Source organism: Camellia sinensis, chromosome 7 (assembly GCF_055761805.1).
Source record: "Camellia sinensis isolate YWXY chromosome 7, ASM5576180v1, whole genome shotgun sequence".
In the NCBI taxonomy this organism is placed as follows: Eukaryota; Viridiplantae; Streptophyta; class Magnoliopsida; order Ericales; family Theaceae; genus Camellia; species Camellia sinensis.
Genome location: NC_138967.1, coordinates 14,053,357 through 14,063,602, shown reverse-complemented (window position 1 = coordinate 14,063,602; position 10,246 = coordinate 14,053,357). Strand labels below are relative to the sequence as shown.

Sequence of the window (10,246 nt, the reverse complement as noted above, 5' to 3'; positions counted from 1 at the left end):
ACTGCGCAACATTGATCCACTTTCTAAAAATAGGGGACTAGAGCCTTTGGCATTATCCTAGGCTCTTTATCATCTTGCGGAGCAATCATGAATGTTTCCCTCTCAATCACCCAGTGATGACATGGAAAATTTTCACATTTGCTACCACGCAACTAAGAATGTAGAGTATTCTGCTCTAATGGAGTAATCCATTAGTAGACACATCACTCCCACTGTCCCTAGGATATTGGAAATTTCTTTCCATTCTCAACTAGGCTACATAGAGCGCTATGCTTGGAATTCTCCATCTTATAGAGTTCCGAAAACTCTATTCACGTCACCTTTACTAATAAAACTTTATGTGACTTAGTTACACTACCACAAAGCTGCTTACCTATATGCACATGACCCGGAGGGTTTGCATGACCGCATACAATAATGCGCCACACGACCCTTTGTGTTTACAAGACAGCATACAATAATGCGCTATAGAACCCTAGGTCTTAACTTCGCAATCTTATGAGAAGTAGAATAAAGATAAGCTGCTTAATGGTTACAGATCGCCCATAGATGGCTCTCTGCTAACCCATTACTCAAAAATGGAGTGTAAAATCTGATATGGAGGACACTTAGTTAGGGATATAGGCAACAAACTAGTGCAATTCCCAATTGGGAAACATTTTGCGCCATTATCTACCTAACATTAACAATATTTAATTCCTTATCTCTACTACACCAGTGTGTTGTTGAGTACTAGGAATAATCAATTTTCTAAGCATCCATCTCTCTTCACAGAGTTTTTCTGAAAAAATAACTCAAATAGATACTCGCCACCTTGGTCAAAACTAAAAGCACAAAAAACTCTTATCTAATTGATCTCGACCTCATATGTGCAATGTCAAAAATCATCTCAAAACTTTTGACTTATGGGAGATCAAATAGTCTTGACTCAGATGCGTATCGTAATCTATAAATGTGTCGAGATTGAGGCTTAGCTATCATACCCTCACACATATCTAGTCACAAAATATCATAGTGGACTAAATGCGCCAAAACAAATGACCTTCTGCGGCTTTCCTACTTACTTGTGCGCACCCATTGCGAACAAAGTTACACATTCACATGAGAGCAGGATGTCATAAGCGAGTGGGCCCGAGAAGGCCTACTCAAACCATCGTGTCATCATCTCATTAATGTGATTAAGTATAATAAGCCACTGGTTCATGACCAATGTCATAAACTAATTCCAATCATCTTAATGTGTGAGTTCTCGAAGACAAGTTTTAAAGGTTTAGGCCCAACTAGGTAATGACTCACGACTAAGTCCTATTCACTAGATCATAAAAAGGATGTCATGGAGATATCAACTGCGCCTAAGTCGCAAATTTAACTAGTAAGTGCTAATCCCCTGCACCTTCAAGTCAATTTTATTCTCCATACACTTTAATACATCTAGTTGAAAGATGACGATACTCCTGTTGCCATCTCTATTTCTCGCTTCATAGTTACTTGCAATTAATTCTACTATCCACAAGAAGGAGAGAATAAGCTATCAACTATGATAGCTCCTGAAGTAACTTAAGCGCGAATTAGGCTAAAGAGTCTAATTCAACACAATGCTCTTACAAGCGATGCGTTAAATTCTTAGAGTCATAACAACCTTGTCAGCCTTAACCTTTTCATTACTATGCTGCAACGTTTGCGCTTAGTGGTAAATGTTATTCAAAACGTTAGCCTAGTAAAGGAATCACACAAAGAAGCACCTCATCCATGTTTCACACTCAAGTGTGGAAACAGTAAGTGTCCACACTTAGACAAGTTGGCAATGCTAATAGATTTTGCAGCCACTAAGCGCCAATCTTTTCACTCAATGTTAATAGATTTTGCAGCTTCTAAGCGCTAATCTTTTAACTTCACGTGATATTTCAACGCACACTATTATAGTGCATGAAATTTCGCTCAATCCACTCCCAATAATTGGGTAGAGAGCAAAACACTGCTCGTACTGGCTACTCGTCTTACACTTAATGACTAATTTATTTAAGCTCGCATTTCTTGGATGACGTGACTCTTGAATGTTACTTCATCCAATGATGTAACATTATTTACAAGTCAAATTACAAAGTCAATCCGCGCAGCTCATTAGTCAAGATCATATACAGATCTATTGAGGGCTTACTAATTTCATAACTCCAAAACTCGCCAACCAAAACTATGTAGCGTGCCGCTAACTATAACGCACACATTAGTTTTTATTGTGCCAAACAAGGCAACAAAAACACGGCGACTTTGAGTCATGTTTCGTTACTTTGGCTCAATTAAGGTTTGACCTAAAGTCTCCAAGACTTTTGCTCATCTAAAGAATGGGATTAGTTTGTTCACATTTGAACATCTCTACTAAGTCTAGGTCAACCAAATTAACTTCCATAAGCTAAATCAATTTAGAGAGAAATTCGCATTGGGATTAATTTGATTAGCATAACATAATTTTGCCGCAAAAATCTAAATTAAATAGTGACAATATTACACAAGTCGCAAGATCGAAAATCCGCTATGCTCGTAATCATCTCTTGCGCCACAAGTGACAATTATCCAAAATTTAGTTTAATTTATGCGCAAAATATTGGTTTTCGGGAGTTAATCTACAAAGATTTCTCTCAACCGAATAACCTCCCACTGACTATGGCATATACAAAGCATGATAAATTCCATACAATAGCATTTTAATGCAAATCTACAAATAACTCATGCTATATTTATTTAATAATGGAATTCTAATAAATAAATAAATAATCATGCTCTTCTAATTACAACATATTACAAATCCAAAAAAAAATATGTTGTATTCAATATTCAGATTATGCCATAATTAAAGTGTACATCATTTTGAAATTTTCTGGAATTTTTCTGAAATATTCTGGAATTTTAAATAACTAATAAACACACATAAAATTAGAAATAAAAAATCCAGAAACTGATAAACTGAAACAATATTACCAGTAGATAGTAAAACATTTCAGAAGTCCACAATAAAAATTTCAACCCCAGAAAATTAATTATGCAATACCAGAATCATTTTAAAGAAAAAAAAATGCATTATTAACACAGGAAAAATATTAAATATTTTCGTAAAATTTTCAAAATTTTACAGAATATAGAAAAATTAATTCTGAGTCTAAGGATACCAACCATGCTTAAAACAAAGCTATAACGAATAAATTATGGCCAATTAACGCAATTCAGAATTAAAAAACAAACAAATAGAGCCTTAGAGCCAAGCCAGGCGGAAAAAACGGCTCGGCTCGGCTCGACGCCGCTCAGCGCAACTCGGCGCGAGTCGGCTTAAGGGGCGGCGCGGCGCGGCTCGGAGCGCGGCTCGGCGCTCGGCTCCAGCACGCGGCGCGCGTGCGAGGCGCGGACGGCGCGCGTGCGTGGACAGCGCCGCCGACGCGCGCGTGATGGCGCGTGCAGGCGCGTCAGCAGGGCATCCGGCGCGTGGTGGCGCGTGGCTGCGCGTGGTGGCGCGTGGCACCGCTGGGAGGCGTCATACAGCGCGTGTATCACACGCGCCGCCTTCCCGAGTGTTTTCTGGTCCGATTTTTATACTGTCGGACTCCTTTTTTCAAAATAAAACCGTTTATGGTCTTAAAAAAGACATTAATGATCATAAAAATGAAATATTTTGGATCTCCACATCTTTTATAAATATACACATGATAAAAGAAAGCACGAAAATATCCATCAATGGCTCTGATACCAATGTAAATCAGAGATCACAAAACTTGCAGCGGAATAAAATGTTTAGATCATACCTGATTCGATCTAAAACCTCATGGATAAATCACGTGCTTCCAGAATCTAATCAATCAATCCCAGCAGTGGGGTGATATTACAATGGTGAATATCACCCACATAAACCACAGTGCAAAATGACTTGATCGTTGTTTCTTGGGAGAGAGCCAGTTTATGGGTTGAAAAACAAAACCTACGTTGTTTCACTCTTTGGTTACCCATAACCATATATCAGATATATATTATATTATTATTATTTATCCATATCAGTTAAAACTGATAATATCTATATCCTGAGTGGTTATCCTAAATAGGTTTGAATTTAATTCAAAACCTATTTGGATAAGATCCAAATAATGTTCAAATGGTCATGCCACATTACTAACAGATTGATAATGCATAAATAGAAGCCAAATAATCACCATTAAAAATTTCTCATAATGAGAAGAAATAAATACTAGACACAAATAATCAAATTTTACATTTAATAAAGATTGATTCACTGAACTTCTAGATAAGAGTGATCAACTGAGTTCTTTTTTTTTTTTTTTTTTTGAGAACATAGAAAATATATATATTAAAAATAACAACATACAAAACAATATCCTAAAAGGCCATACAAACCAACCATACAACAACAACAACAACAACAACAACAACAACAACAAAAATCATCCAAAAAAACCAACTACAATCCAAGAAAAATCACCAATCTTGACATCAAACCAAACAAGATCTGCTTGTAAGCCTATTACCCAATTCGCCGCTGCCATATTTCAGACATAGCCAAAAGCTAGAGTTGGGGAAAATGTACACCCACAATGGTATGGGAGAAGGCTTGAGACATGAGAAAACCATTATGGGCATAGAAAATCCAAAAATCTATGCTTAAAACGGAAGAGAAAACTCTCAAACTCCTATTTCAAACATTAAATCCAGATGTACACTCTAAAATTGCAGATCTATTTATTCATTTTTTTAATCCACCACAATCACAACAAAAAAAAAAAAAAAAAAAAAAAAAACCTTATAATGAAAAGGAATAAATAATTTAAGAAAAAGTTCCCTAATAAGAAAAAAAATAATCAATTTTAGAAAAAAAAAGTCTAGAATACTGAAACCAATAGGACGCAACTCTCTCTCCCATGAAGTCTCTCTCACTTTTTTGTTTTCTCCAGAGTCCTATGAGAGGGTTTGTGTACAATTTTATAATCGATTTTCTGTGTTCCTAAAGGAACTGATTTAGAAAATCAGTTTACAAGGGGTGGAACTTTGAATGGAGTCTTTATTTGTAAGTGATCCTTTGGATAGAACTCCCCATCTAAGCACTCTTTAATCTGGTCTTGGCTATGAACAGATAGCTTTGGAGTGCAAGCAATAGAACCCAAGTGGTTTTTGTGATCTTCTCCTTCACCATCAAAAGCAATGCAGAGCTTAACACAGTCTTCAAAATCTGAGCATCTAATCCTTTGAAGAAACCAAGTAGCCCTTCCCTTCTCCAAATCATTCGCATTGCACCTGATACTGTTTTTCAGGATCTCAGTTGAGCTTCCTTCTTCCTGTCTTCTTCTGATTCGGCAGCCTGAATCATCACCTTACACCTGTCCACAGACAATTTTATCAATTTTTCTGACAAAAAACACAAAGAAAAGGGTAGGTAGCATGATTGTGGGTGCATTATGGGTATACTGATACATGAAAAAAAAGGATATGGATACGGTCGGACATATCCAAAAAATATATATTTTTTGCAATTTACTATGGTGCATGATATATAACAATTAGAAAATCAAATGGATACGTAATTAATGTTGAGTTGAAGCATTGTCGGAGTGTCATGATCGTCAATCCTAATTGGTTGATCTTTGCAGACAGAGAATGAAAGAAGCTTTGTGACTCTGAGAGAGAGAGAGAGAGAGAGAGAGAGAGATGCAAATCTCAATAACGACCCAAAAAATCTTAAGTAATATTTTATGTTTTTGATAATTGTAAAAGTACTCCATATTTTTAAAATTTTAAAAAATAGCAACAAATAAATTGTTCTAATATCTATATTTTAAAAATGATATATATTTATGTCCCAACGTACCCAAAAAAGTATGCGAAATGTACTCCTCCCATACCCAATATTTAAAAAAACGAAGAAAGAAAAAGCACCGGATGCTACCTGCAACGCATACCCGATACTTGTACAACAATCTTTTTGGAATACCCATGCTTCATATTTTCATTCAAAAAGCATATGCCTATTTTTCATAAAAGTTCAGAGTCCGTGAAATGAACTTGTGAGGCATCTAACATCCTCTTCATATTGAGTTGATGGAAGTGACAGAACAGATAATCTACCTGATAGCTGGATATGTTAAGCAGGTGGCAATACACTTGGAGACTGCACCCAACACGAACGCAGATACAGCAGAAAGTGAGTCCGAGGATGATTCTGTACCTAGCTTCTTGCTTAGCTGCCCCCTTTGAAGTCTCTGTTTCAACTGATCGAATACAGTGTACTGCACAATATTTATCATATTTTGCAATTACAACTCCTCGTCTTGGTGTTTACCCGAAACGTAAAGCATAAATCTGTAGCAAGAAATTGTACTGGTGACCATCATTTTCATCTAGAACATGGCTAGGATTAAGGCAATCACCTCCATTTATATAATACAACAACAAACGAAAAATAGTCATTATCGTGTGATATATCATTTAAATTTCTTAGGTCCATCTAAGCCAATCACAACTTAGAGATTTCATACTAGAAAGCACACAACTAAGTACCTGGATAGACGGATTTGTCGTGAGAAGAAGAGATATGCCAAGAGCGTCGAATGCCTCACTCCAAGTGCCCTCTGAAAGGGTTTTCCAGTGTCCTTTGGATTTCCCAAATTCACTTGTTTGCATCCTTGATGATGCTGTATCCAAAGGCTGAACAACAAAATCATAAATTACCATATATAAAATACATATAATATGACCTAGAGAGAGAGAGAGAGAGAGAGTGAGAGAGAGACAGAGAGAGAGGTCTTAAATTAAATATGAAATGTTACTACTTTATTCTTTGAAATATTTGCTGAGACTACGTCATTGAAATTACAAATCAAGTTATAATCAGAACTCACATAATAATTCCAATCAACTTTTCATTATCCTCATTTTTGTTATGATTCCCTTCTTATTTTTCAACATTCCAAAAGTTTTCAAAAAACAAATCAAGCTTTCTTTTCCATGCAATGTTCACCTAGGCGAATTGGTAAATTGTACTTTAATCAAACAAGGATCTCATGAACTTCAAATAATTCATCGCTCAGCGAAAATCACTGTGATATGAATGACCGAAGAAGGGTGTTTGTTGTAATTAACAAGAAAAAAAGAAAATGTGTTACTGATTAGCAATAAAATGAGCCAATATATGAGCTCACCTGGGTCACAATGACAGTACAAGCCCCTGCAGCAGCAGCAAGAACCAAATTAGCTTTTGTATCAATAGATTTTAATCCACTTTTCTTCAAGTATAGCTTCTTAAAAAAGCTGTAACCATAGAAGTAGATAAACTGAAAAATGAAGGACTGCAGATTCTTTGTCCCAAGGCCCTGGTACAGCGAGAGTACTTGATGGTTAGAAATTGCTTCCCAATACACATCAGGGATTTTCCTGAATTGGCAAAGCAGGTGAATTAGTTAACCATTTCTCAAAGCAGTTGGAAAATGGATCAGATCCAACCCAATCCATGAGTCATGGAGTGCCCACACGAGAACCACTTCAATTCTTCTTGAGATTGAGATTGAGATTGAAACTCTAATCTCTGCTTCTAGCTACAAACTGAATTTTTTGGTTTGTAACTACTTTTGTTGAGTCAAGATGCTTGACGCACCAAGTTACAAGAAGTCGCATTTTGTTTTAAATTTGAATGCACCAGTTCATTGGTCTCATAATGCATAGTTCACAACAATTCCTAATTTTTTTGAGCTAATTGAGAAATTATATGACAATCCATACCTAGTTAAGCTATATGATATCATATTTGAACATGGATCATGGTTGAAAAGAAACATATATAATCTTTCCTTTGTCAGGTAAATGGTGTGACAAAGGCATATAGCAAGCCCAAATTTGAGTCTTTAAATCAATTTAAAAATATCCAAAGCTTTAATTACTGAATTAGTAATCTGAATTGAGTCAACATAAACTTAATTTACACTGTTTGTTTTAGCGGAAATTTTATGGCATTTGCTACAAGAAAAAACGAAACTTAATGAAAAAATTTCATGGTCAAGTGAAAACGCGAAATGTGGAGAACGTTTTCGAACTAATCTCTCACCATTGCAAACACCACCACCACTAGATTGTAACCAAACATAGAAAATTATTTTATACTAAAAATATTTTCTGAAAAATGTTTTTGCGGAAACAAATAGTGCCTTGAGCTATGTTTGGGAAGTGGCTAAATTGGACAAAAGTCACTAAAAAAAAAATTCAAAAAACCATTACAAAAAGTTAATTTTTTATTTTTTTTCATTCTCACTACTTTTTTTTGCACGTTTATCCATAAAAAGTCAAAAACACATTCTAAGACATTTTGGGTGGGTTTAGGTTGTGTTTTGAGATAAATTTTCAAAAAAAATTTGGAGAGAGTTTAGAAATTTTTTTGATTTATTTGATTGTATATTTTGAAAATAGTTTGGGAGTATAGAATGATTTGATATTTTGTTATAATTGAATAGACGTGTGTGAGAGAAAAAAGTGATTGAGAATGAAAGAAGAGAGAGAAAAAGCGATTGATTGATGTGTAAGAGAGAAAAAACGATTTTGAAATTTTTTTTTCAAAAATTGTATTTTGAAATACACACCAAACATGTCCTTCAGTTTTTTTAGCTTCATATTTTAACCCAAAAAGCCACTTAAAAATGTCATTCCCAAAATGGCCTGAATTGAGCAAACATAAGCAATGTGGTCATAACAACACAACACCATATCCATCAAAATCCATCACATATATAAAACCACGCATTGCACACTGTATTGAACAAAGCACAATTTGATGAAGAATCGCCAGAAAACCCAGATCCAAAACAACACAACAATCACATCAAAACGGAAAAAACAAACAATAAAGAGAATATAATTGAAGATCAACAAAGCCAAAAATAGGAGGAACCCAAGAGGAAGAAAGGGAAGAGAAAGAAATGTATGATAAAATTACCTGTACTTTTGGCGATTGTGAGATCGAACTTCAGCTTGGTACTTGTTCTTGCAAGTATCTAAAGGGTAGAGCACGGTTGTGCTGACCAGTGCTCCAATGGCTCCCGAAGTTGCCTCTGACAACGATTCCAAATCAAATGCCATACTCTACTCTCTGCTATACCCTGCTGATATCTCTATATAAGATTGGAGAATTGGGAGAGAGATTGATTTGGAGGAGAAGGTGAGATCGACGTAGCATTCAAACTTTGCATATATATATATATATACACTAGCGGGTACACGCCAATTCAGATAAATAATAATAAAAATAAATAATAAAAAAATTAATATCATAAGTATATTATTTCAGTAATAAGTATGTTTTTAATAAAATTTAAAATCATAAGTTCAAAACTTACTTACGCTGTATATAATAATTTTTTATTGTAACATATATAAAATTGCCACGCTGTATTAAAACTGGCTTTTTATAACTTTTATATTCTTTACGTCAAAACAAACGGAACCTTAATTTTAAATTTGAGAGTTGTATTTAGGTTGATAAACAAAGCCAAACAGTTTGAGCTTGACTCATGTTTAAGCTGGTTAAAAGTTTATTTGAGTTTAATTTGTTAAGGTTTTTAAATTAAACTTGAACAGTTAGTTGTTTGTTCGATTTGGTTTGATCAGTCTAAAACTATTTCGTTTGGAAAGTGGGTTGACTTTTTGGCTTTTTGGCTTTTTTGACTATATGAGTCTTGGCTCAAAAACTTAGTTTGGGAAGGGCTTTTGGCTTTTTGGCTTTTTTGATTTTTTTGTGAAAGAAGAGTGTAATGATTATGGGGTTGGATAGGATGTTTTGTCTATTGTGGCTCATGAGCCTATTCTGCCTTTTATGGCTCATTGAGCCAAAAAAGCCCAATGAGCCCTTGCCAAACCAACCCTAAATTACTCGAGTTCGACTCCACAAAAGTTTATTTGAGATCGGCTTAAAAATTTAACTAATCAAACTAAAATAAATTTTGAAATTCATTAAAGTTTTCAAACTAAATTTGAATAATTAATTGTTTGATTGGTTTGACTGGTTGATCACTCTTGTTTGTATGAGATTATTTACTATAATTTTTACTTATTACTTGTAATCATAAATAATTTAAATAAGTTAAAAATGATTAATTATCTAACCAATAAAATAAGAGTTATTTGCATGAATACTCATATACTATTAATAAGTATAACTTTGACTTCTTAAATTAAAAAAAATATACAAATAAATTGCTTAAATTATAAAAAC

General features: G+C 34.6%; 1 pseudogene across 1 annotated transcript; it reads right to left on the bottom strand.

The window, feature by feature from the left end:
• Positions 1–4,372: 4,372 nt before the first annotated feature.
• Positions 4,373–9,199, bottom strand: LOC145794967 (peroxisomal adenine nucleotide carrier 1-like; annotated as a pseudogene). The gene is made up of 5 exons (XR_014334986.1): positions 8,972–9,199; positions 7,191–7,422; positions 6,550–6,696; positions 6,118–6,278; positions 4,373–5,372 (listed from the first exon to the last, which is right to left on the bottom strand). The product of XR_014334986.1 is annotated as a peroxisomal adenine nucleotide carrier 1-like (transcript).
• Between the last annotated feature and the right edge of the window lie 1,047 nt (positions 9,200–10,246).